We start from the raw sequence: 26,606 nt of genomic DNA, 5'->3' as shown, positions 1-26,606 counted from the left end.
GGGGTCTCTCTGGGGATGGGGGAGCACTGGAGTCTCTCTGGGGATGGAGGCACCGGGGTCTCTCTGAGGATGGGGGCACCGGGGTCTCTCTGAGGATCGGGGCACCGGGGTCTCTCGGAGGATCCAGGCAGCAGGGTCTCTGAGGATCGGGGCACCGGGGTCTCTCTGGGGATGGGAGCACTGGGATCTCTCTGGGGATGGGAGCACCGGGGTCTCTCTGGGGATGGGGGAGCACTGAGGTCTCTCTGGGGATGGAGGCACCGGGGTCTCTCTGGGGATGAGGGAGCACTGGGGTCTCTCTGGGGATGGAGGCACCGGGGTCTCTCTGAGGATGGGGGCACCGGGGTCTCTCTGAGGATGGGGGCACCGGGGTCTCTCGGAGGATCCGGGCACCGGGGTCTCTCTGGGGATGAGGGAGCACTGGGGTCTCTCTGGGGATGGAGGCACCGGGGTCTCTCTGAGGATGGGGGCACTGGGGTCTCTCTGGGGATGGGAGCACCAGGGTCTCTTGGAGGATCCGGGCACCGGGGTCTCTCTGGGGATGGGGGAGCACTGGAGTCTCTCTGGGGATGGAGGCACCAGGGTCTCTCTGAGGATGGGGGCACTGGGGTCTCTGGGGATCAGGGCACCGGGGTCTCTGTGAGGATCGGGGCACCAGGGTCTCTCGGAGGATCCGGGCAGCAGGGTCTCTGAGGATCGGGGCACCGGGGTCTCTCTGGGGATGGGAGGACTGGGGTCTCTCTGGGGATGGGAGCACCGGGGTCTCTCTGGGGATGGGGGAGCACTGGGGTCTCTCTGGGGATGGGAGCACCGGGGTCTCTCTGAGGATGGGGGCACCGGGGTCTCTCTGGGGATGGGGGAGCACTGGGGTGTCTCTGGGGATGGAGGCACCGGGGTCTCTCGGAGGATCCGGGCACCGGGGTCTCTCGGAGGATCTGGGCACCGGGGTCTCTCTGGGGATGAGGGAGCACCGGGGTCTCTCTGAGGATGGGGGCACCGGGGTCTCTCGGAGGATCCGGGCACCGGGGTCTCTCTGGGGATGGGGGCACCGGGGTCTCTCGGAGGATCTGGGCACCGGGGTCTCTCTGGGGATGAGGGAGCACTGGGGTCTCTCTGGGGATGGGGGCACCAGGGTCTCTCTGAGGATGGGGGCACCGGGGTCTCTCGGAGGATCTGGGCACCGGGGTCTCTCTGGGGATGAGGGAGCACTGGGGTCTCTCTGGGGATGGAGGCACCGGGGTCTCTCTGAGGATGGGGGCACCGGGGTCTCTCGGAGGATCTGGGTACCGGGGTCTCTCTGGGGATGAGGGAGCACTGGGGTCTCTCTGGGGATGGAGGCACCGGGGTCTCTCTGGGGATGGGAGCTGGTGCGGCTCCTCTGGGCCAGACAGAGCCGCCCGCCTGCCGCTGCTCACCGTCCTCAGCACGTGCTTTGGTTCGAGTTACCCGAAAGCCGTCCGGTCCGACAGGCGCCCCCCACACTGCCCGCCCCCGCTTCCCTGTGGTTCCCCGGGGCCCAGAGGCCCGTTCCTGCCTCAGCTCCCTCTGGTGGGGCCCGGGGTGGGAGGCGACTTCTCTGGAGACTCTGCTGTGTTAGAATTTGGGCCCAGGAGTTCTGGTCGCAGCAGGGTCCTGCCGGAAGGTGCAGAGGCCAAGGCGGTTTGAGGACTGCAGGTCCTTTCCGGCGAAGAACCCGCCGAAGCTGGGGCTGCCCAGAAAGAGGGTGAAGCCTTCTGAGGAAACGCCCAGGGCAGGAAGGTCCTGCCGACCCCCCTCTGACCCGGTCTCCTCCGAGTCCTCCCCTCTGAGGCTCCCGGCGCTCCCTGCAGGCTCCCGCCTGGGATACCAGGAACGGGGACTCTCAGGATGGTGTCGGGGCTTCAGGGCTGCAGGGGCCATGGAGCCAGGTGGAGCTGGGAGAGGCTCTGCGGTCAGCCCCCACCCTCCTCACTTCAGCCTCCTGCTGCAGAACAGACACCCTTGGAGCCGGGGGAGGGGCAGCAGGGGAGGAAGGACGGGGCTGGCCACTCCCTGTGACCCAGCCCCAGGCAGCTGCGCAGGCGGCTGACCTACCTCCCAGGACGCCCACGCGGAAGCTCTGCAGCTAGTCAGTGTCCCGCACCCTCCTAAGTCCACAACCCCGTGCATCCCCACATCCCGAAAGGCCTGGGTGTTAAACAGAGAGGCCATCCGAGTTTGACCGTTAGTGTGTTTTAAAGTGACTTCCTGGCACCCTGCAAACCTTAGCATTTTAATCCCAGACAGCAGCAGGAAGGAGAGATTCGTCAGCCTGGTCAGAAGACATCGAGGTCTCTTTGGCTGAGCGGTTAGATGTCCTCTTATACTGATGGAGATAGTTTAGAGCCATTTTCAAACATTTATACCCCAAAACTACTTTTTCCCAAGCGTATTGCCTAATTCGGCTGGAAGACTTTATTTGGAAAAACTGAGTCTAGGGACGACTCCAGCTGCGCCCACCTGGCATGGTGAAGCCTTTGCCAGGGCACAGATGTGCATTTCTCCGGGACCAACCAGCCAATTGCTCAGTCATCACCCAGTGACCCTCAGCTATGCGGCTCACAGCGTGGCTATTGTGGGCCATGAACCCTCCAGGAAGGACCAACATCGCCACCAGTGCTACAACTGAAAGCAGTGTTTAGAAAGTTGTGTACCAGTTTGACAGCGTGATTTTATACGCCTGTTTAACCTAACACTAAGGTAATGGTTTTGTATTCTGTATGTCTTTTAAAATTTTATTTGTATTGTAAATTGAAATGTTGTCTGTCTATAACGGATTGAAAACTTTAAAATCATAAACTGACACGTTACTCCCAATAGCGTGGAAAGCCCTGCCTGTATGGAAGAGACACGAAACCCTGGGATGAGTATTATATATATTATAATATATAAAAAATATAAACTTATATATAATATATAATATAATTGTTATACATCATAATATAATTATATATTATAAATTAATTATATATTATATATAAAATATAAAGAATATAAAATATAAATTTTATATTTAAAATAAATAAATAAATGTATATATATATTTGAGACAGGGTCTCACTGTGTTGCTCAGGCTGGAGTGCAGTGGTGCAATCATGGCTTATGGCAGCCTTGACGTCCCAGGCTCAAGCAATCCTCTCACTTCGGCCTCCTGAGTAGCTGGGACTAGTTGATTTTTTGTATTTTTGTGGAGACAGGGTTTCGCCATGTTGCCCAGGCTGGTCTCCAACTCCTAGGCTTAAGCGATCTGCCTGCCTCAGTCTCCCAAAGTGCTGGGACCACAGGTGTGAGTCACTGTCCCCAACCCTGAAAATATTTTAAATTGCAGCTAACTTGCTCTAACATTATTAATAGATACTTGAAACTATTTTAAAGTAATGGTTGCCATCTTATTTCCTTTATTTTTCTGAAAAATGGTTACTAGGATTCCCACTAATAAACGTAATGGCCATTTGGGGACGGCAGCATTAATTCACTGCGGGTAACCTGCAGTCTGCTTGAGGGAACCGCATGCCCAGCCCCCGCAGCCCCTGGGAGAGCCTGTCAGGGATGATGAGCGATGGGCATTTGGGCTCAACAGGCCTCATTCCTTCATTTACTCAACAGTTACCGAACTTGGCTTCATTCCCTCACACTGCTGGGCCCGCATGGCCTCTGTTTCCCTTTTAGGGAAATCAGCACAATTAGGGTATCATCTTAAACCTGGGACTGTCTGTAAATTAAAATCTGGGGGCCAGGCGCAGTGGTTCACGCCTATAATCCCAGCACTTTGGGAGGCTGAGGAGGGCGGATCACCTGAGGTCAGGAGTTTGAGACCAGACTGACCAATGTGGTGAAACCCCGTCTCTATTAAAAATAAAAAACATTAACCGGGCGTGGTGGCGCACATCTGCAATCCCAGCTACTTGGGAGTCTGAGGCAGGAGAATCACTTGAACCTGGGAGGTGGAGGTTGTAGTGAGCTGAGATCGTGCCATTCCACTCCACCCTGAGCAACAAGAGCGAAACTCTGTCCCAAAAAAATAAAATTTGGGGAATGACACGCTTAGCACACGGCCAATACATGTGTGCTATTGATGGTTAATAGTGGACAATATTTTGGAGGACTTAGGAGCACAGTTTCCTGAATATGAGGGTCTCAGGCGCTGGCTGGTGACATAGGTGGAGAGACTGACATAAGGAAAGAGCTTCACAGTATTTACAAAGCAGCTTGTGAGAAAAACGCAATTGCACACAGTTCATCGGAGCTGAGGGAGCACTGAGGTGGGTAAGGTTCACCTGAGGGAGTGCCAGGGCCGGGTAAGGTTCACCTGAGGGAGTACCAGGGCCGGGTAAGGTTCACCTGAGGGAGTGCCAGGGCCGGGTAAGGTTCACCTGAGGGAGTGCCAGGGCCGGGTAAGGTTCACCTGAGGGAGTGCCAGGGCCGGGTAAGGTTCACCTGAGGGAGTACCAGGGCCGGGTAAGGTTCACCTGAGGGAGTGCCAGGGCCAAGACTTTACTTCTGTACAATATGCACAGAATTTTTTTTTTGTTGTTGTTGAGACAGAGTCTGGCTCTGTCGCCCAGCCTGGAGTGCAGTGGCCGGATCTCAGCTCACTGCAAGCTCCGCCTCCCGGGTTCACGCCATTCTCCTGCCTCAGCCTCCCGAGTAGCTGGGACTACAGGCGCCCGCCACCTCGCCCGGCTAGTTTTTTGTATTTTTTAGTAGAGACGGGGTTTCACCGTGTTAGCCAGGATGGTCTCGATCTCCTGACCTTGTGATCCGCCCGTCTCGGCCTCCCAAAGTGCTGGGATTACAGGCTTGAGCCACCGCGCCTGGCCCAATATGCACAGAATTTTTAAATGAACCAGTGAGTATTGTTTCAAAGCCAACACATATATTCTAATTATTTTTTCATGCCAAGAAGCTGGAAGTACTTTATAGCAGTTGGCTCCATTCCTGACAGTTATTGGGATTTAACAGCTTTATTGGTTGGGGGAGGAACACATGAACTCCTATGGGATAATACAAGCATTTGGGAAATTATCTGTTGTCTGGTGTTAGCACATTTAGAAAACTACATCCAGTACCCGAGCCGGGCAGCGGAGCTGGAGACTAAGAAGCAGAGCTGGAGAGGAAGAAGTGTTTGCTAAGTCACCGTGCGGGCAGCGACAGAATCAGAGGTGACGAATGTGAGTCCGCCCGTTGGCTTAAGATCCAGTATCCTGAGTGAGTTGCACGGATTGTCTCCTTGAGCCCTCTCAGGTAGGTGCAATGGTGTCTCCCTGGAGCACAGAGAGGCCAAGTATCTGGCTCCAGATCACAAGACTGGCAGAGGGTGAGGCTGGTGTCTAAGGTCCCATCAGCTGAACTCCAAAGCGGGCTGTCTACAAATTCGGTTCAGAGTCCTCCCAGCCTGGAGCCCAGTTTGATGGCATCCAGCATTCAGAGGCCAGTAAACCACTGTGCCCTGGACAACTCCATAAGCTTCACTTCTATTTTCAGGGTGGTTTTGCATGTTGAAATATTTGCATGCTTCGATCAGGCTCTCCCTGAGCAGGGGAAAATTTACATAGTAAAATAGTATTACCCTTGAAATAGATTTAAGATAGGTCCCCCTTCTTCTTGACAGTATTACAACCCAGTTCAATTTCAGGAACTCTAGAGGTCTCTGTAGTTATGAAGAACTAATTAAAGGCATGAAATGCTCCTCTGCAAGTTTCATAGACCATGTTGGGCCTACAGTCCATTTCTAAAATAAATATCTAAAGAAAGAAAAATATGGGACTCCCCACAGACTACTTATCTACTAGATGGTGTGGGGTTTGGATGGATGTTATAAGTTACTTCAGCGATTTTTTCATTCAGTATTTATGGAGAACCTAGTGTATGCCAAGCTTGTAAAATCCAGTGGGCAGTGTGACCTATTCCCAGGTCTCTGACTGCTGGCAGGATGGCAGACAAGATGCTGTGGGGCTTGTATGTTCAGAGCACCGTGTCTTAGGTGACCTCCGGGGCCTCTGGGGGCCCAACCCCAGGGCGGTGGGAAAGCCAGATGAGGCTTTGTTTGGCCTGCTCACGGTTCTCTGGAAAAGAATGGGGGTAGTTAGGCCAGGCGTGGGGGCTCACGCCTGTAATCCCAGCACTTTGGGACGCCAAGACGGGTGGATCACTTGAGGTCAGGAGATTGAGACCAGCCTGGCCAATGTAGAGTGAAACCCCGTCTCTACTAAAAATACAAAAATTAGCTGGGTGTGGTGATGCACGCCTCTAGTCACAGCTACTCGGGAGGCTCAGACAGGAGAATTGCTTGAACTCGTGACGCAGAGGTTGCAGTGAGCTGAGCTTGCACCACTGCATTCTAGCCTGGGTGACAGAGCGAGACTCCATCTCTAAAAAAAAAAAAAGAAAAAAGAAAGGACCACAGAAAAAGAAGAAGTATTCTGCAGCCAAAGGGAAGTAGAGATGCACTAAATCACAGTAGAGTCTGAAACATGTTTGGAGTAAATTGAACAAAATAAAAATGGAGCAGCACGGGAATTATTTTAGCCCCCACCAAAAGCGTCTGTTTAACGAAAGTTTTCAATTTTCAAAAAATCTGAGTAGCTCGCTTAGTTTCGGCCTCCTGTAATTCAAGTACTGACGGCAGGTACTACTCTTCTTGGCAACTGAGTGAAAAGGGTTTTAAAGATGTTCTCGGGGCGTTAGCTTTGGTGCTGGAGTCATAATGGCTAATTATGTGTATACAGCATGCAACTGGCAAAGACTGTCAGAAGCAAAAAGAACAAAAAAAGAGAAAGTAAAGCCTCCGGCTCTCCGTGCTTATGGAAATCTCATCGTCATTAATTTGCACAAAACCATTAAAAATAGCATTTGCCAGCAGGGGTCCAGTGTTAATTAGGACCCAGTCTGGGAGCAGCTGGAACGCTGCTATCCTGGCTCCGTCCACACCGCCCTGAGCCCCGGCTGCGCCGCAGGGCCCGGGTGGGAGGCAGAGGCCACATTTCTGGTTATGAGAAAAAGCTCCGACGTTTCGTCCACTCTCGTGTTGTAAACTTTAAAACATTCTGGAATCTGTGAGAATTTGGCAATAGGTTTTTAACCACTAAATATGTCAACAACGCATCGCCTCTACTTTTACCAAAAAATAGGCGCACAAAACTCCCCTGTTTGCGCCCGCGGCCACCTGTCTCCGCTCCTCGCAGGAAGCGGCCCCCGCGCGTGGGCTCGGGCTCGGGTGGGGCGTGGGCCGCGGTCCCGGAAGGGGTGAAGCGCCCGGCGGGCGGGCGCGGGGCAGGGAGGCCCGGGGGGAGCCGCAGCCGCTCCTCAGCCCGTCCGCAGACCCGGCCAGGCGGCGCGCGCCCGAGAACGCCCCGTGTGCACGCGCTCGCCCCCCTCCCCGCACCCCGCGCGCGCCCCTCGCAGCCGGGAGCCGGAGCGCTGGCTCCGCGCGGCCTGGAGAGGCGGAGAGGCCGGTCCGCCGCCCCCTCTGCCGCCCACGCCCCGCTGCGGGTCGGAGGAGCAGGAGCGCTCGCAGGTGCTCGGAGAGGCCGGGCCGCGGCTCCCACAGGTGCTGGGAGGAGGCCGCGCGCATGCGCCGGAGCCCACCCGCCAGGCTGCGCGTCCCGGGCCCGGGGGCTGAAGAGGAGCCGCGGCGAGGTAGGGCGGACCCCGGGGAGGCAGCGGCGGGGCCCGGCGGGCAGAGCTGGAAGGAGCCCGAGGCGCGGGTCGGAGGGGCGGGGGATGGTCGGCGAGGGCGGCAGAAGGCAGGAGGGGAGCAAAGGAGAGGCCGGCAGGGGAGAGGCGCGGAGGGGAGGCGAGGCCGGCACGGGAAGGGAGGGGAGCGGAGGGGAGCGGAAGGGAGGGGAGGGGAGCGAAGGGGAGGGGAGGGGAGCGGAGGGGAGGGGAGGGGAGGGGGCGGTGCTGCCTGCGGCGTGGTGGGCGGCGGTGGGTGGTCTCCGCTCAGCCCCCGGGAGGGCGCGTAGGGGGCGTGGGGGCCTCCGCGCGGGGTCTGCCCCAGAGCCTCCCCCGGGACGCGGCGACTCCGGCCTGAAGACAATGAGCTGCCCGCGCCGCGCCCATGGTCACCGCCCCCCGCCGAGGGTCCCGCCGCCCCCGCCGGAGCACAAGCCGGAGCTGAAGCCGAAGCCAAGCGCGCGGGGCCGGGGCGGGGGCTCCACCCGGGGTTGCTCCGCTTGGCTCTCGGCGGTCGCGGGGATCGGCTGTCCGGAGCGGACGGGGGTCCCTCTTGGACTCGGGGCCCCGGGAAGGGGAGCGCGGCCCTTGGGCCTCCGCGGCTGCGCGCGGGGTGCGGGGGTGTCCGGGCCGCTGACCCCCGCGAGCCCTGAGCACCCCGAACCACCCGCCCCACCACGCCGCGGCTCCCGAGCCCTGCCGGGCACCCCCTCCAGCCCCCGCCCCACGTGCTGGGGAGACCTCCGGGCGGTCTGGGCGGGATTCCGCAGGGGTCCCTCCTCTCAGGCGGGGCTCCTTCTGGAGCAGGAAAAGAGGGTTAACCAAAGTCCCTTCACCTTTTTAGAGTCCTGCAAAACCGTTTCCCCCTCCACCCACTCCAGTGTCTATTCTAAGGAAGAGAAAAGGAACAAATCAGTGCAGCGAGCTTTATTCTACTCAGCCCACGAAAGGCACCGCCGTCAGATTTTAAAGTTCCTGCCATCCCTTCAGGCACTAAGTGAGAAGTTCGCCGGGTTCCCGCCTCCATTTCCCACTAAGGAGCCGTTACTCGGGCTCCAATTAGGAACCCTTAATGGATGTCAATGGAACCCTTCAGTCTTTTATCCTGAGCTAATAGTGTACATTATTAGAATAATCCTCCCCACTCCTGACATCACGGAAGGGAGCGTTCATTGCCTTCAGATTTGCTCCAGCAACAACCTGATGCCTGCAAATTTATGGTAATTGGCATTGCAATGCTCCCATCAGGGCATAACTAAGCAAAAATTGTAATGAGATAAAGCCTTTGAACTTTTCATGTCAGTTGCACAGGCATTGCTGGCCATAGCATTATAAAGCACATAATAAAATTAGTTAAAAATGTAGCTTACAGTATAGTCATACGTTAGCACAGCTACGTTCGGATCAATTACAGACCGCCAAGATGACGGTGGTCCCGTAAGATTATAAGACTGTTTTCCTTGTGTCTCTTTCATGCTTAGAAATGTGTAGATACACAAACACCATTGTGTTACAATTGCCTGCAGTATTGTGTGCGCTGTACAGGTGTGCAGTCTGGAGCAGGAGACTGTGCAGTGGAGCTCAGGTGTGTAGCAGGCTGCACCGTCTAGGTGTATAAGTACCCTGTGTGATGTTTGCACAGTGATGAAGTCACCTAACTACCATGTCTCAGAACCTGTCTGCATCTGAACCATTCATGACTGTATTTAAGCCAGCATTGGGCTTGGGAGGAGGGGAGAAAACTTAATGTTGTGACTCTGAAACTAAAGAAATTCCCAGGGAGCAGGACTCTGTGTTGACTGATGTCTGGGCCTAACTTGACCCTCAGAGCACCTTGCCCTGGGAGGATGGAAGAATCCGGAAAGGTGGTTTGGAGGTCATTGCATCATTTGTAAACTCCAAGGCAAACCCGCTCAGTGGGGTTTCCGTATGTTCCGGTACAAGTAGCAACCTTCGCAGTGGGAACCCAGCAGGTCTCGTCTTTGTCCCTGTGCTGATCCAGAGACTCTCCGTGCTGTGGATGCCTCCATCTGGGCACATGTTTCAGTTGTTTTCTAAATACCAATAGCACAGATTGTTCAGTAATAATAGCTTTCCTGCAAATCTGGAATCACTTAGGCAGCTGCAGTGCCTCTAAGCCTTCTTGCATCCAAGGCTGTGATCAAGGAGGAGTGGTGTCTGAGTGGGCTTGAGAAGGGCCGGGAGAACAGCGGGTGTCCTGATCACAAACCAGGCTGTCATTCAGCATATGTTCCCTGGGTGACTCGGGGCAGTATCTGCCCTTCTCCGGAGGTCAAGGGTTCATCGTGTCAGTTGTGGTCTTGAGTTTTTTTTTTTTTCTCTTGAAATCATCGTAATTAAGCTAAAATTATAGTGTTGGTACCCAGCACATATTTGCAAAGTATTTAACAATGAGCAAAAACTTTAAGAATAAATTAAAACATGTAGGAGTTTGCTTTTTGCTAACAGCCAGGTTCCTGCTAGAAATGATTTTGAAATGGTGTCTTGGAAATAGAAACCGTTGCATGTCTTACGTGCGTTTTGTTTGAAGGATTAGCATGAATTTCCTTCTGAATATTTGTGGAGTTACCCCGCCCTCCCTCCCCTCCACCCTCCGCCACCCTGCTGTGGGTCAGGCACAGTCCTAGGTGCTGGGGATACAGTTGCAAGTAAAGTCAGCCTAGTTCCCTGCTCTCTGCAGCTGAGACTTTAATACAGTGAAAGGCATTCAGCATATAATTATGTTAATTCTTAGGTGATAACACACAGAGACTAGTGCTTTGAAGGAGAGGAATACATTCCCGGGAATGCACGTAACAGAGGACTCTAAGGCCGAGAACTAAGGGGTGAGAGGGGTGGCTCAGGAGCCCAGGAGGGGGAAGTTTGTGGCAACATCGTATGCAAAGGCCCTGTGGTGAGGACCAGAGCATGGAAAGGCCAGCGAGGGGCGCTGGAGCAGAGCCTAGTAAAAGTGTAATGTCACCCGATTTTATGACTGACTTGTGGCATTTCCTTCTCATAAATTGATGGACCTTCACACTTTAGAGCAAGCTCCTACAGCCCACGGCCCACAAGCCACTTGTGGCCCAGGACAGCTTTGAATGTGGCCCAACACAGATTTGTAAACTTTCTTAAAACATTATGAGTTTTTTTTTTTTTATTATTATTATTTTAGCTCATCAGCTGTCATTAGTGTTAGTCTGTTTTGTGTGTGACCCAAGACAGTTCTTCCAGTATGGCCCAGGGAAGCCAAAAGATTGGAGATCCCTGCTTTAGAGCTTGATGGAGTTTCACATGGATTAATTTTGTAGCATGGAGACATCCCAAATCCTAAAGTGAAATCATTACATAGGAGGAGGCACATAGAATGTTTTGTAAATGAAAAACCACAGTGCCGATGTTAGATGGTATTGTTACTGTTTTATCATAAAGACGTGGAGTCCTGGGGACATATGTACGGGCGTGCTTCTACGAAGTCTACCATCTTTGTCCAGGCCACCTCCATCTCATGCTTGGACTTCTGTAGTAGTCTCTGGAGAGGCTCTGCATGTCCTCTCTTTGAACAGACCCTCCTACAGAAGTCAGAATAATAATAATAATAATAATAATAATTATAATATTTTGAGATGGAGTCTTGCTCTATAATCCAGGCTGGAGTGCAGTGGTACCATCTCGGCTCACTGCAACCTCCACCTCCCGAGTTCAAGCAATTCTCATGTCTCAGCCTCTCGAGTAGCTGGGATTACAGGCGCCCACCACCACATCCAGCTCAATTTTTTTTTTGTACTTTTAGTAGAGATGGGGTCTCAGCATGTTGGCCAGGCTGGTCTCGAACTCCTGGCCTCAGGTGATCTTCCTGCCTTGGCCTCCCAAAGTGCTGGGATTACAGGCATGAACCACTACGCCCAGCTCAGAGCAATTATTTTTTTAAGATCTTACAATATTGGGCCTTTCATAGCTTCCCTTTCCTGCAAGATGCAGTCCACAGTTCTCAATATTCATAGCAAGACCCTTGTTCCAATATCATGGTTGTTGAATAAGCCACGCACAACTTAGTGGCTTAAAGCAATAGCATTTATTTATTTATATTTTATTTTAAGTTCCAGGCTACATGTGCGGGAGGTGCAGGTTTGTTACATAGGTAAACGTGTGCCATGGTGGTTTGCTGCACCCATCAACCCATCACCTACGTATTAAACCCAGCAGGCATTAGCTATTTATCCTGATGCTCTCCCTCCACTGCCCCCTACAGGCCCCAGTGTGTGTTGTTCCCCTCCCTGTGTCCATGTGTTCTCATTGTTCAGCTCCCACTTATAAGTGAGAACTTGTGGTGTTGGGTTTTCTGTTCCTGTGTTAGTAGCAATAGCATTCATTTTGCTTAAAAGTCTGCAGTCTCGCTGGGCACAGCTCACCTTGGTGCCAGTCAGCACCAGATGCGGAACTTGAAGGCCAAGGGCTGGAACCATGGAGGCTCCTGACTTGCTGCCTGAGGCTTGCGCCAGGAGGATTGACACATTTGGGGCTGGTGCAGCAGGGGCCCCTCAGGGACCTCCCCCGTCACTCTGTGGCCGTCCGTGTACTCGCTCCAGCGTGGCAGCCTTGATGCAGTGGACTCCCTGTGTGTTGAGTCAGGGTCACCACGGACTGTGGCCTGAGAAAACAGCAGGTGGAACTGGTCACCTTTCTCACAAGGTGGGGGTTCATGTTGTGTTGCTTCCCCCTCAGTCCCCGGCCGGCCATGTAGAAGGGGAGGGAACGGGGTCCCAGCTGTGAGCAGAGGGGAAGCTCACTGGGCCGGAAGGGCGTGCCGAGCGGGGTGCATCCATGGCGCATCTTTGGAAAACAGAATCTGCTCTTTCCACTAAGGTCATGTCTCTTCCACATAAAAAAGGCCACGGCAATCCCCAAATCTCATTCTGTTGTGGCATCAGGCTTGGGCTCCAGGAACTCATCATGGAAGCCAGGTGTGAAAGTGCCTCCCTGGGCTCTAGTCCCTCCTCCGAGGCGAAGGCTGGTGCTCCAAAGCGATGAGAGACCCACCTCCAGCCCACAGTGTACAGGCCTGGGCAGGCACAGGAGAACTGCTGTAGGCCCTCGTGCTGGTCAGAGTTCTCCAGGGAAACAGAACCAACTGGGTACGTGTGTGCGTGTGTGTGTGTGTGTGTGTGTGTGTGTGTGTGCTGGTCAGAGTTCTCCAGGGAAACAGAACCAACTGGGTACAGTGTGTGCGTGTGTGTGTGTGTGTGTGTGTGTCTACGCATGTGAGAGGGATTAGAGAGCAAGATTGAAGGGCCTGGCTCATCTGATGGTGACGGAGCAAGTTTGAGATCTGCAGGGCAGGCCGGCAGACTGGAGACCCAAGGAAGTGCTGGTGTTACAGTCCCTCTTCCTCGGGCCACCTCAGTTTTTTCTCTTAAGGCTTTGACTGATTGGATGAGGCCCACCCATATTGTGAATAGAAACATGTTTTACTCAGAATCTTCCCATGTAAATGTTAATCATGTCATAAAAAAACACGCTTAGGCCAGGTGCCATGGCTCCCAGCACTTTGGGAGGCTGAGGTAGGCAGATCACTTGAGGTCAGGAGTTTGAGACCAGCCTGGCCAACATGGTGAAACCCCCATCTCTACTAAAAACACAAAAATTAGCCAGGTGCAGTGGTGCGTGCTTGTGATCCCAGCTAGTCAGGAGGCTGAGGCATGAGAATCGCATGACCCGGGAGGTGGAGTTTGCAATGAGTCGAGATTGCGCCACTGCACTCCAGCCTGGGCTACAGAGCGAGACTCTATCTCAAACAAAACAATAAAACAAAAAAAAAAAACCCTTCACAGTGACGTTCGGACTATGACTGATTGAATATCTGGGTACTATGGCCTAACCGAGTGGACACATAAAAGTACTTATCATAACCTTCCTGTTCAGAAAGGGGGAAGTGGGCGGCAGACAGGGGTCTCTGGCCCACGTGGTCCTGAAGTGCAGCTGGGTGCTGGTCGGCAGCCTCTGGACAGGGCTGGGGCCTCATCCTGGGTGGCTTCCACGCTCCTGGCTGTACCCTCTGGGCTCTTGGATTTGTTTGGGGAGTGGCTCTTCCTTTCCCTGGAGAGGCCTGTGTTTGTAGCTGAGAGGTTTTTTTTTGCATCCTGCCCAGAGTACTTTGGGAGTCCAATGCCCAGTCTCGCTTTGTACTGAATCTGTTCCCTGTAGCCTGAGCTGGCAGTATTTCATCGTTCAATTACCTAAAAATGCTGCTGTGTTTCGTTTTCTATGAATCTGCTGGGATTTATAGAATCCCGTGTCCAAGCATGACATCCTACTGGATGGGATTTGATATTTTGAGGACAAATATTGAGATAAGAAGATAGAGGCCCAGTCTGTGTGCCGGCCTAAATGAAGTGAAATACTGATAATCAAACTTTTTTTTTGAGACGGAGTCTCGCTCTGTCACCAGGCTGGAGTGAGTGGCGCGATCTCGGCTCACTGCAAGCTCCACCTCCCGGGTTCAAGCAATTCTCCTGCCTCAGCCTCCCGAGTAGCTGGGATCACAAGCGTGCGCCACCACGCCTGGCTAATTTTTGTATTTTTAGTAGAGATGGGGTTTCACCATGTTGGCCAGGATGGTCCCAATCTCTTGACCTCATGATCTGCCTGCCTTGGCCTCCCAAAGTGCTGGGATTACAGACGTGAGCCACCGCGCCCGGCCGATAATCAGAACTTTTGAAATGAGCTCCATGAAGCTACAGCCTCTGGTTCCACGCTGCTGGTAGCCTCCACGGGGGACACCACGTGCTTCCGCATCCGGATGGGGTGGCTGGGGTGTGGTTTGTAGTGGCAGCGTGTGCTGAGAGGTGCTTGTCCCTGCCCTGGAGCCTCCGCCAGCTGGAGGTGGCACCGTGCAGCCGCCAGGGCAGGGGCAGGGCAGGGACACCATCTCCTGGTTCTATTAACTGTCTTTTCTCAGAGAGTGCCAGCGAGAGCAGATGAGTGCCTCACAATTTTCAGCACGACTTTAGCCATCTGCTCAACCCGACGGGCCACAGAAAGCCTGCCTGCTTGTTGCATGGGCTGAGTCTCCCGCAGTTTCATGGGGTTTGTGGAAATCTTTATGAACGGCTGGATCACAGACTTGTTTTCAGCTTGTTTCATATGTCTGGCATTGCAATAGTGCAAAATAGTAACAAGGGCCGTAGGATCTCAGGGTCTGGTTTTTAATTTTAGCCCCAACCCTAATTGGCTGTGTGACCCTGTGAGCCTGTCAGTGAATTTCACAGCAGAAACCTAACAGGCCAAGAGAGAGTGGGGTGATCTATTCAGAGCGCTGAAGGAAATAAAAGCTTGCCAACCAAAATTTCTGTACCCAGAAAGGCTGTCATTTAGAAATGAAGGAGAGAGAAGGACTTTCCCAGGCAAACATCAGCTGAGGGAGTTCACCACCACCAGACCTGTCTTATAAGAAATGCTTAAGGGAATTCTTCAAGCTGAAAGAAAAGGACATTAATTAGTAACACAAAAACATTGAAAAGTGTAAAATTCGCTGGTAAATGTAAGTAAACAGTTGAATTCACAATACTCGAACACTGTAATGGTGGTATGTAAATTAACTACATCTTTAGTCTGAAGACTGAAAGACAAAACTATTAAACAATAAAAGATACTGTGATGGTTAATTTCAGGTGTCAACTTGAGTAGATTAAGGGATACCCCAATAGCTTGTAAAGTATTATTTCTGGAAGTGTCTGTGAGGGTGTTCTGGGAAGAGACTGGCATTTGAACCACTGTGAGGAAGATTTGCCCTCAGCACCATCCAATTGTCTGAGAGCCCAGATAGAAGAAAATGGCAGAAGAAAGCCAAATTCTTTCTCTCCCCCGCCCCCTCTCCCCTGTCCTGAAGCTGGGACACCATCTTCTGCCCTTGGACATAAAAGCTCAAGGTTTTCCAGCCTTTGGACTCTGGGACTTGCGCCAGTGACCCCCTGGGTTCTCAGGCCTTCAGCCTTGGACTAAGTTGCTCTGTTGGCTTCCCTGGTTCTGAGGCCTCTGACGATAGACTGAGCCATGCCACTGGCTTCTCTGGTTCTGCAGCTTGCAGATAGCCTGTTGTGGGATTCTCAGCCTGCATAACGGTGTGAGCCAGTTCCCCTGGTAAATCCCCTCTCATCTACCCATCTATCTAGCCTTCCTGTTGGTTCTGGTTCTCTGGAGAACCCTGGATAATACAGCTATGGTAATATGTTAAGGGATATACAGTACAAAAACCTGTCATTAGTGACATCAAAAGCATAAAATGGGTGGGGGGGCCGGAGTTTAAAGTGTAGAGTTATTTTATTCAATCAGTTAAATCGTCAGCTTAAAATAGACTGTTAGAACTGTAAGGTATTTTATGTAAGCTTCCACATAAAATATAGTGACCACAAAGCAAAAACCTATAGTAGATACACAAAAGGTAGAAAGTCAAGAATCAAAGCATACCACAAGAGAAAATCTAATGACAAAAGAAGACAGCAAGAGAGGAAGAAAGGAACAAAAGACCCACAAAACAACCAGAAAACAATTAAGAGAATGGGAGTCATAAGTTCTTACCTACCATAATTACTTTGGACATAAATGCATTAAATTCTCCAATCAAAAGACATAGAGTGTATGAATGGGTTAAAAATGTATACGACCCCACTGTATGCTGCCTACAAGAGACCTACTTGGCCTTTGAGGAAACACAGACTCAGAGTGAAGGGATGGGAACAGATACTCCATGCAAATGGAAAGCATTGGAGAGCACAGAGAGCTATGCTTATATAAGCTAAAATCGACTTCAAGTTAAAACCGTCAAGCAGCACACAGAAGCTTTGTCTAATGCCAGCAGCATTTTATAATGCCAGAGGGGCCAATTCATCAGAAGTAAAATTTTAGTACAAGTTGCTGAGCACTTTTTTTTTTTTTAAAGACAGGATCTCACTGTGTCGTCCAGGCTGGAATGCAGTGGTGTGATCTCAGCTCACTACAACTTCCATCTCCCAGATTCAAGCCTCCTGAGTAGCTGGGATTATAGGCACGCACCACCATGCCCAACTAATTTTTGTGTTTTTAGTAGACACGGGGTATTACCATGTTACCCAGGCTGGTCTCGAACTGCTGACCTCAAGTGATCCACTCACCTCGCCTCCCAGAGCACTGGGATTACAGGCATGAGCCACCATGCCCGGCCAGGGGGGCTCTTTTGATGTCCTGGGTGAGGTTTGGTTTAGATAATGTTGACTGTACCCCGTCCCCTCCTGCCACATGTTGGGCATGTGTGCCCTGAGGCAGCAGTGACCTGCTAGAGGCCTGGAGTTGGGTGGACTCCCTTCTGTGCCACCCACAAAAGCATAGCCACACCTAGAACTTGGCAGCCTTGGGCACGTCTGCTGTGTCCCCACGGAATCATGTCACCTCTGCTGTAACCCTGTGTGCCACCTCCATGCTCCAAAAAGGATGACCTCATCTAGGCCAGGTCATCACAGCTGAACTCCTCAGCCAGGACGTAACAGCCGCCATACATCTGTCCCTAGTCACGATGCTCCTCTTCCTGAAGTCCTGTCCCGGGCAGCTGGGTGCTCCTCATAACCCTGTGCCTGCCACCTCTCCGTGACCTGACCAGGGTGCTGGGGAGTGACTCCCTCTCTCTTTCCATCATCTGTTGGGTTATCTTGTAACACCTCCCTCAGCACTTGCTGCATGACCTCATGATGCATCTTTTCTGCTTTGGGTCTTCACTGGTTGTGCTTGACGGCACCTCCATGAGGGTCAAGCTGATGACTTTCCACATTGTCCCTACAGGACCTGGGGCCATCTTGTGCAAGTAAGACCATGCATGTTGAAATGTATTTCACTGGTGTTTAGCTTACGTCTCCCAATTAACTTGGAGACCGCTTGGAGGCACGAATTGCTTTTTAAAGAAAATTTTGTCGAAGTCTAACGTACAAACTGGAAATATGCATCAAAAAAGTCATGCATGGGGCTGGGCGTGGTGGCTCACACCTGTATTCCAGCACTTTGGGAGGCTGAGGTGGGTGGATCACCTGAGGAGTTTGAGACCAGCCCAGCCAACAAGGTGAAATCCCATCTCTACTAAAAACACAAAAATTAGCCAGGCGTGGTGGCGGGTGCCTGTAATCCCAGCTACTCGGGAGGCTGAGGCAGGAGAATGGCGTGAACCCAGGTGGCAGAGGTTGCAGTGAGCCGAGATCACGCCATTGCACTCCAGCCTGGGCAACAAGAGCGAAACTCCAGCTCAAAAAAATGAAACATAAAAAAAGGGTCACACGTGGGCCAGGCACAGTGGCTCAGGCCAACACTTTGAGAGGCCGAGGTGGGAGGCTCACTTGAGCCCAGGAGTTCGAGACCAGCCTGGGCAACATAGTGAGACCCCATCTCTAAAAATTCTTTAAAAAATTAATTAAAAGTCACACATGAACAGCTAGGTGAGTGGCCACCTAAAAAACACACGTAGGGTAGGCACGCAAAACCATGCTTCATGCTTGAATTCCCACAGGAACAGGAAGTCATAGCATTTGGGCAGATGTGGCAGACTTTTGAAACAAACTGTGATTAGTTTAGTGGCATCTCCTGCAGTAAAAGGTCATATCATTAAGCAAAAGTGGCAGCCGATCACTGGAAATGAAACCCCGCTTTAAGGCCATGTACGTTTCAGGCCATGTTGCTGCTGTTTGGCCTTCTCGGCTGTTATCTGAAAGGGTCTCTGTTGGCAAAGCCCAACATAAGGGTGTTTCACGGACTGAGTCGCTGCGACTAGAAGGTCATGTGCTTTCGAATCAGGGTGGAATGGCGTGGCAGAGTGATCAGGTATCGCGTTCTCATGCTCTATGGGGCATCCACAGTATGCCCTGGGTCCTTGGAAGCCCCTGGACAAAATCAAAAGCCCTTCTGTAGGAACTCCTGTTGCCGAGAGCCAGTCAGAGTGGGAGGCGGCTCACCAGAGACCCCCAAAGAGGGCGGCCGATGGCCGAATGCAGGTGACCTGGCAGGAGAAGGCAGAGCTCTTACAGGAGAGCACCTCATGAGGTTTCCACAGGTGGAGCCCACACAGACCTTGGTGAGGGTGAGCTGTCAGGAGCTCATCAGAGCAAAGATCAGGGTGTGCTTTGCTTCTCTGCAGAGAGGCAGCCTGCCTGACCTGGCCAACTCCCGCGCCACCTGGCTTTATTCCTCTGAAACTGTCTCATGCACTTAGGGGTTTCCCCCTCGGGAATTCCAAACATGGGACGGTCTCGGGGGAGATGCTTTTCCACAGCAGGGTCTGTCCTGGCGCCTGGCGCCCGGCAAGCCACACACGGCAGCCTGCTCAGGTTCCAGCCTGGGTGCCATGTGGCGTTTGCCAAGGTGGAATCCTTGTTTTCCTAAATAGGCACCTTTGTGAGACTGAACTGTTCTCTCATCTCACCCCGAACACGCTACAGATGTTAACTTCAAACCTGCATTTTAGAGAAAAAAAATGAAATAAAAATTTGTTGGCCAGGTGCATTGGCTCATGCCTGTGAATCCCAGCGCTTTGGGAGTCCCAGGCTGCAGTGAGCCATGATCGCACCCCTGCAATCCAGCCTGGGTGACAGTGAGACCTTGTTTCTAACAAATAATGAAATAAAAACCAGTCTGTGGACAACCTTCATCTATCAACCATATTTAGTCAGACGTTAAAAGAGTTTGTAAAGAACAGATGATAACATCAGGTTGTTCCTATTCAGTCTCAAGGTATAATTATAGACACATCGGTTTTGCATCCACACTGCCGCCTGGCAATTGCAGGACCATCTGGATATGAAACTGGCTCTTCCTGCTCACAGAACTGCACTCTTACTTGACAGACCACAAGTCTTGATTTCTGCATCAAAAATAGTAGCTAAAATATCAGTAACAATGACAAATCAATTCTCATGTCATCAACCTTCCTTCCCTTTGCACGCAGTCACCTGGCTGGTTTGGGGTTGGCCACGGTGCACCTGCCTTTGGGGATCTCAGGCATTTTCCCTGGACCTAAAGCAGCGAATGGTCATTGTTCCCCCATCACGAAGTCTGAGTAGCAAGTACAAGCTGAATAACATCCTACTTTTGAGAATCATGCTGACGTTTTTGATGATGCAGGTGAGGCAGAATTGGGACTGTGTCAAATCTTAACTGAAACAAAACACAAAAAGGAAGTAGGAGACAGGGGTTTCTGCCCTCTTTTCAGTTTATACCAGTGATGCAAATAAACCCATGAGATTATTAGAAAAGGCCGAGTTTGGGAATCTGTTCTACATCCAACTCTGCCATAACTTGTTTGTGATCTTGGCCAAGTCTGTCTATGAAACCAACAGCTCAGAACTTTAAAAATGACAAAACACAAGTTTTTATTTAGATTTCCATATTTCCACTTGGCTGGAACTTTTAGTAACTGAGTAAGTTACACAGCGGCACAGGCAGGAAGAATACAGAAGTAACCTGAGCATTCTTACCTGGTGATTAACTTTACTTAGGTATGTTTAAGGTTGTATGGTTTGCACTCATTTTTATTAGCAGGCCAGATTACTTAATTGATAAATAATGGTAGTTATTTAAACATATGGCATTACACTTTAAATTGTAAATTGTAAAATATTTCAAACACCATAATGCAATACAAAGAAACACTCATGGACTCATGGATCCCACTAAGATTTAATACATGTTATCATTTTGCCACTTACGCTTCAAATATTTTTTGTGTGTATGTAAGAAACCAGATGAGGCCAGGCGTGGTGCCTCATTCCTGTAATCCTCTGGGAGGCTGATGCAGGAGGACCCGTGGAGCCCAGGAGTTGAAGACAGCCTTGGCAACATAGTAAGACCCTATCTCTCCAAAAAAAAAAAAAAAAAAAAAGAAGGAACCCAAGTGATATAGTCTATCTCGTGAACAGAGACACTGGAAGCCCTGTGGTCCTGTCACCGGCCTCCTCTTCAGAAGTGATCAATACACAGTAATCCATGCCTGTCCTTCATTTCTCTGTTTTTACACTTCCCTAGAAGACATAGGTGTTTTTTAATGGTTCAAATGTATGTAAATAGAATTATCCAGTATCTTTCTGCAACTGCAAACCTTCAGAAATTCAAAATTTTGTTCATGAAATTGACTCACGTTGAGACATGCAGATCTAGGTCATTTATTTGAACAGTGACACAAAACCCATCTAGGAGTAGCTGAATCAGTCCTTCTTTGTAGAAAAGGACACAAAGCAATCTTTCTAAAACCCAAGACTGATCATATTACTGTTCCCGTCACTGCTTCCTTTCTTTAAAACGCCGTCAGTGGATCCCGTTGTGGTCAAGGTGACCGGGCCCCTGTGCTGGCCCTGCCAGACCCCCAGCACTCCCTGCGCTCCAGCCACCCTCAGTCTCTAGAACCCGTCAAGCTTGTCTCTACCTCAAGGACTCCTCTGGCTGCTCTCCTGTTCCTCTCTCAGGCTGCAGCATGACTTTCACATTCTGGGAGTATGCACCTGTCCCCACAGAAGAACCAGGTCCATCTGTCCTTATCTCCTGGAGTCTTCTTTTATTATTATTATTATTATACTTTAAGTTCTAGGGTACATGTGCACAACGTGCAGGTTTGATACATAGGTATACATGTGCCATGTTGGTTTGTTGCACCCATCAACTCATCATTTACATTAGATATTTCTCCTAATGCTATCCCTCCCCTAGCCCCCCAGCCCCACACCCCCCTACAGGCCCCAGTGTGTGATGTTCCCTGCCTTGTGTCCAAGTGATCTCATTGTTCAATTCCCACCTCTTGAGTGAGAACATGTGGTGTTTGGTTTTCTGTCCTTGTGACAGTTTGCTGAGAATGATGGTTTCTAGCTTCATCCATGTCCCTACAAAGGACATGAACTCATCCTTTTTTATGGCTGTATAGTATTCCATGGTGTATATGTGCCACATTTTCTTTAACCAGTCTATCATTGATGGACGTTTGGGTTGGTTCCAAGTCTTTGCTATTGTGAATAGTGCCTCAATAAACATACGTGTGCATGTGTCTTTATAGTAGCATGATTTATAATCCTTTGGGTATATACCCAGTAATGGGATTGCCAGGTTAAATAGTATTTCTAGTTCTAGATCCTTGAGGAATTGCCACACTGTCTTCCACAATGGTTGAACGAATTTATACTCCCGCCAACAGTATAAAAGTGTTCCTATTTCTCCACATCCTCTCCGGCATCTGTTGTTTCCTGACTTTTAAATGATCACCATTCTAACTGGTGTGAGATGGTATCTCATTGTGGTTTTGATTTGCATTTCTCTGATGGCCAGTGATGATGAGCATTTTTTCATGTGTCTGTTGGCTGCGTAAATGTCTTTTGAGAAGTGTCTGTTCATATTCTTTGCCAACTTTTTGATGGGGTTGCTTTTTTCTTGTAAATTTGTTTGAGTTATTTGTAGATTCTGGATATTAGCCCCTCCTGGAGTCTTATTGCTGGTCCCTTCAAGCCTTTGTCCTGTTTCCTGACTCTATTCAAATGCGTGCAGTGGCTCAACTTGCCTTCCGCGCTGAGGCTTGAGCCCCATGGGGCCTAAGTCTGTCTGGTTGCTTGCTACTATTTTAGTAGCTGGCACACTGTCTGGCACATTGTAAATACTTCATATATATCTGCTCAATAAATGAGCAAATGAATGAATATTGTTAATTAATTGTCAATATTGAGATATCAATGTGAATTTAACAGATCGAACAGTTGTGAGCAATTGTAGGATTTATTCAGCCCAGGAATCTCTCATTTCCGATTCCAGCTGAGCCTCCTTGGTACGACACTCAACTTTGATTTCAGTTTTAAAATGAAACATTTATTTTGAAAGAGTCAAGTTGACCCAGACATTGCTCAGAGCTGGGCTTCAGGGCTGGACTTTCAGGAGAGTCTTTCAGCCGGTGCCTCTCTCCAGAGCCTTGGTGCTCTGGTGCGACCTTGGTACTCATGCTTTATGTTTGGCTGAATCAATAATTCTTGAATTGGAGCCACACGGAAGGGCAGACGCTTCCTATTTCAACATATTTTCAGTTTGCACCCCAAGGACACTCACAGAAACCTAGAGTAAGATTTGTACTCCTCTGACTCAAAGACTGTTTTGAGTGAATGCACTGATTTATTTTCATCCAGTTTTCTTTCAGTACTTCCAAATCTGCGATTCCAGTGAGCACAGTCTGTGTTATAACTAGAGCGAGGGCAGGCGCCAGCAGCTCCCTGTCCAATCTGGTTTGGACCAAGTCGACCGCACACTTCCTGTGCAAGGACATCTCATTCCTCTCCTACCTTCAGGTATGGTCCATGCAGGTATATCATCATGTCAGCAATGAAGGAATGACGGAGACACTAAGCTCCATACGGCATGGATCTCAGAACATTTGCATTTTTTAAAAATCCACCAATCAGATGCAGGAAGCAGATCAGGAAATCCACGCAACACGTTTCACAGCTGAGGTGCCCCCTCTGCACGATGCATCGCCTCACCGAAGAGCTCACAGCAGGCAGCGGCTAAGGGTCCGGACACACGGGTGCCCCCTCACCTCCCTTGCGTCTCGCTGCGAACCTGACCGCAGAGTCAGAAGCAGGCATCCTCACGGGGTGAGACCACAGGGACTGGAATCCATGGCTCTGACCAAACCTCTTAAACTTGTGACCAGCAGGGGTGAATTCCTGCTAATTTGTGAGCGCCAGCTTACTAGGGAACAGATAACAACGTCTCAGGTGTTTGGTTTTTTTTTTTTTTTTTTGTTTTTTTTTTGAGGCCGCTTGTTGAAGGCTCCAGAGACAGAGGAAGAGAGGAGAATATTGGACTTTGGTGTTGGTCTGCTGCTAATTTTGCTCAGTCTTCTGAGACTAGAAACTTAGTATTTCTGTGCATTGAGCATTTTTTCATTTATTGAATCAAGATGCTGGTAGGTCTGCCTGTCTCGAGTGTGAACTGTGAGACTGAAATGGGACATTTGCCGGGAAGATGCTGGGAGCATGTCCAGGTAGATGCTGCCGGGCCTCGGCGCCCCGTCCGGGTAGGTGCTGCCGGGCCTCGGCGCCCCGTCCGGGTAGGTGCTGCCGGGCCTCGGCGCCCTGTCCGGGTAGGTGTTGCCGGGCCTCGGCGTCCTGTCCGGGTAGGTGTTGCCGGGCCTCGGCGCCCTGTCTGGGTAGGTGCTGCCGGGCCTCGGCGTCCTGTTCCGGTAGGTGCTGCCGGGCCTTGGCGCCCCCTTCTTGTCCTGCTGGGGGGCCTCTGTCATTTGGGAAGACCTTGTTCTGGGGGGCACTCCACCTGCGTGTGGAAGGCTTGCTAGGGTAGCGGCTGCACCGTGCTCCTGTGAATACCCTGTTTAACTCCACGACCGCCCGGTGAAGTAGCTTTTGCTTTTAGGCAGAAAGATTACAGTTTCTAGGGATGGGAATCCCCGCACACTAGCCTAACCCAGAAGTGGCATTTATTAGCACGCTTACCTCAGAAGCCCCCAGAATTTGTTCTTCAGCACCACTCGCTGCAGTGGTCTCACTCTCCTGTCCTCTTCCCATTTCTTGGTTTTCTGCTCTGTGCATTGTTTCCTTTCTTCTGCTGGAGATAATGAGCTTTCCCTCGACTCCAGCTCTGTGATCCATGAGGGCAAGGCCCTTGCTCCCGCATCAGCCCAGAGGCTCGTGTATCGCCCACACCGGGTCAGGAGAGCTCAGGGTATCTTGTGGACAATGAGCTGTGACCAGCCCAGCCAGGATCCCGAGACCTGCTTCCTGGGGGCCCTGCACTTCCCTAAGGGAACTCAGTGATGGAGTGGCAGAGAAGGCGCCCACCGGTGAGTGGGTCTTCGCGTTTTAGGACGAGATCACTGAATTGAGCAAATTGCCTGGGCTCTTGGTGGGAGTAAGTTACAGGGAAGAGACTCTGACCTGGGTGTGTCCGACACCAAAGGGAAGGCCTCAGAAACACACTGACCTTCCAGCTCTGCCGACACGTGCTTATTTCATCCCGGCAGAAACACCGTGAGGCGGGCGTCCTACACGAGGAAGTGCCAGAGACGGGAGATCGTCTGCCCAAGGCCTTTAGTTGAGGAACGTCTAACTTTCAAGCCCACCCTCCCTCTTCTGAAAGGTGCCTGAGCAGTACCTGATTGTCACACAGGACACGCACTCCTGGACTCTGCCCCTCCTGTTCATTCCACCAGGAAGAGGGGCGGGTTCCTGCCGCGCTTTGTCGCTGCCTGAAGGGGAGCACGGATGAGTTTTCTCATCCCCGAGCCTGGGTTTCCTCAACTGGAAGACAGGGCAGTGCTGCCTACCTCGCGGGGGGTTTGGAGACTGTGGTAACTGATGTCACCCGCACAGTTCCTGCACGCAGTAAAAAACACAAATGTTAATTCCTGCACGTGACCCACGCGTCTCCCAGATACGCTGGGCGAGGAGGAACAGGCAGGGGAGGAAGGGCTGGGCGGATGCAGGGAGAGGGGCGTGAGCTTGGTGGAGGCTTTTTCTTACATTGGAAGCGGGGGTAGGAAACACTGGCTGGAGGTGTAGGTACCTAGAGAGATTTCCCAAGGTTGGAAATGCTCCCCATAGTTCAGGAATATGAGTTTAAAATCATGCCTGTTCATAATAGATTAAAAAATGTATAAAGAGTAAAAAAAAAAGTCATAATAATAATCGTCTCGACCCCCATCCTTATTTTCATATTTTTTTTCTTTCTGTATCTTAAGACTTTTTCAAGTTTCATAGACTTTTTCTATGCTTTAAAACCCCCAACTTTTTTTGATTATAAAAGCAGCATATATTTATTTTAGAAAATATTGAAACTCAGCATTTTATTTAGGAGATAATAAAACCTAGCTATAATCCAACATCCAGATATAACTATTGATCTCTTTTATTTATTTATTTTTTTAAAAAACCTTTTTTGTGAGATAGCCCCTACTTGGAGCTGTCATGTGGATAATATCTTAATCTGCCATTCTTTGTGTAGTTTAAAAACTTGCTTTTACTTTATTATTGTTATTATTTTTGAGACATGGTCTCACTCGGTTGCCCAGGCTGGAGTGCAGTGGCATGATCTTGGCTCACTGCAGCCTTGACCTCTCCTGGGCTCAAGTGATCCTCTGACCCCAGCCTACCGAGTAGGTGGGACTACAAATGCTGCACGCCACCACTCTCAGCTAATTTTTTTTTTTTTTTTTTTTTTTTGTATTTTTAGTAGGGAAAGGGTCTCCCCATGTTGCCCAGGCTGGCCTCAAACTCCTGACCTTAGGTTATCCACCCACCTCAGCCTTCTGAAGTGCTGGGATTACAGTCATGAGCCACCATGCCCGGCCTCTGTGGTTTCATCTGAGTATTTTCAGAGTTGCCATTGTTTTAGTTTCCCTGGCTAACGTCCATTCATCTATCCATCTATCCATCCAATCACTCATCTGTCTATCCATCCATCTATCTGTCCATCCGCCACCCACCCACCCATGTGTCTATCCATCCATCTGTCCATCCATCCATCCATCCATCCATCCAGTTGCCCTTGCAGAGCCCAGCCTGTGCTAATGGGAGAGTGAAAGGTAACCCTCCTTTTTGTGAATTTTATATTTTTAAGGAAAAGGATGACACATACACCTCCCTATCTGTAATGATACTATGTGGTGCTAAAATAAGACTTTCTCTGCAAACACAGACTGTGGAGCAACTAAAACCAGAAGTGAGGAAGGCTTATTAGAGAACGCACCATGGCAGCTTGAGCTTAAAGAATGAGCAAGAATTCTGCTCCTCAAACCAGAATGGGGGTTGTCTTAGGCAGCGAGAATTGCACAGGCAAAAGCTCCACTAGTAATACATGAATACACAAATACTCCCTACACACACACACACACCCATAGACGGTTCATCAGGAGAGCCACAGGCAAT

At 50.7% G+C, this 26,606-nt stretch overlaps 1 protein-coding gene and 1 long non-coding RNA gene across 2 annotated transcripts in view; both read left to right on the top strand.

Moving 5' to 3' along the window:
• The first annotated feature begins 1,482 nt into the window (after positions 1–1,482).
• LOC126960598 (uncharacterized) lies at positions 1,483–6,415 on the top strand. Its single transcript, XR_007728073.1, has 2 exons — positions 1,483–2,718; positions 5,062–6,415. It is a non-coding gene; the product is annotated as an uncharacterized LOC126960598 (long non-coding RNA).
• Positions 6,416–7,445: 1,030 nt separating this feature from the next.
• Positions 7,446–26,606, top strand: part of KBTBD11 (kelch repeat and BTB domain containing 11) — a 32,062-nt gene continuing 12,901 nt past the window's right edge. Inside the window, exon 1 of the mRNA XM_050800274.1 lies at positions 7,446–7,656. The gene's annotated coding sequence lies outside the window, so the exon portion shown is untranslated. The remainder of the gene's footprint in view (positions 7,657–26,606) is intronic.

Source organism: Macaca thibetana, chromosome 8 (genome assembly GCF_024542745.1).
Source record: "Macaca thibetana thibetana isolate TM-01 chromosome 8, ASM2454274v1, whole genome shotgun sequence".
Taxonomy (NCBI): domain Eukaryota; kingdom Metazoa; phylum Chordata; class Mammalia; order Primates; family Cercopithecidae; genus Macaca; species Macaca thibetana.
The sequence above is the reverse complement of the archived record's forward strand: the minus strand, read 5'-3'. Positions and strand labels throughout refer to the sequence as shown.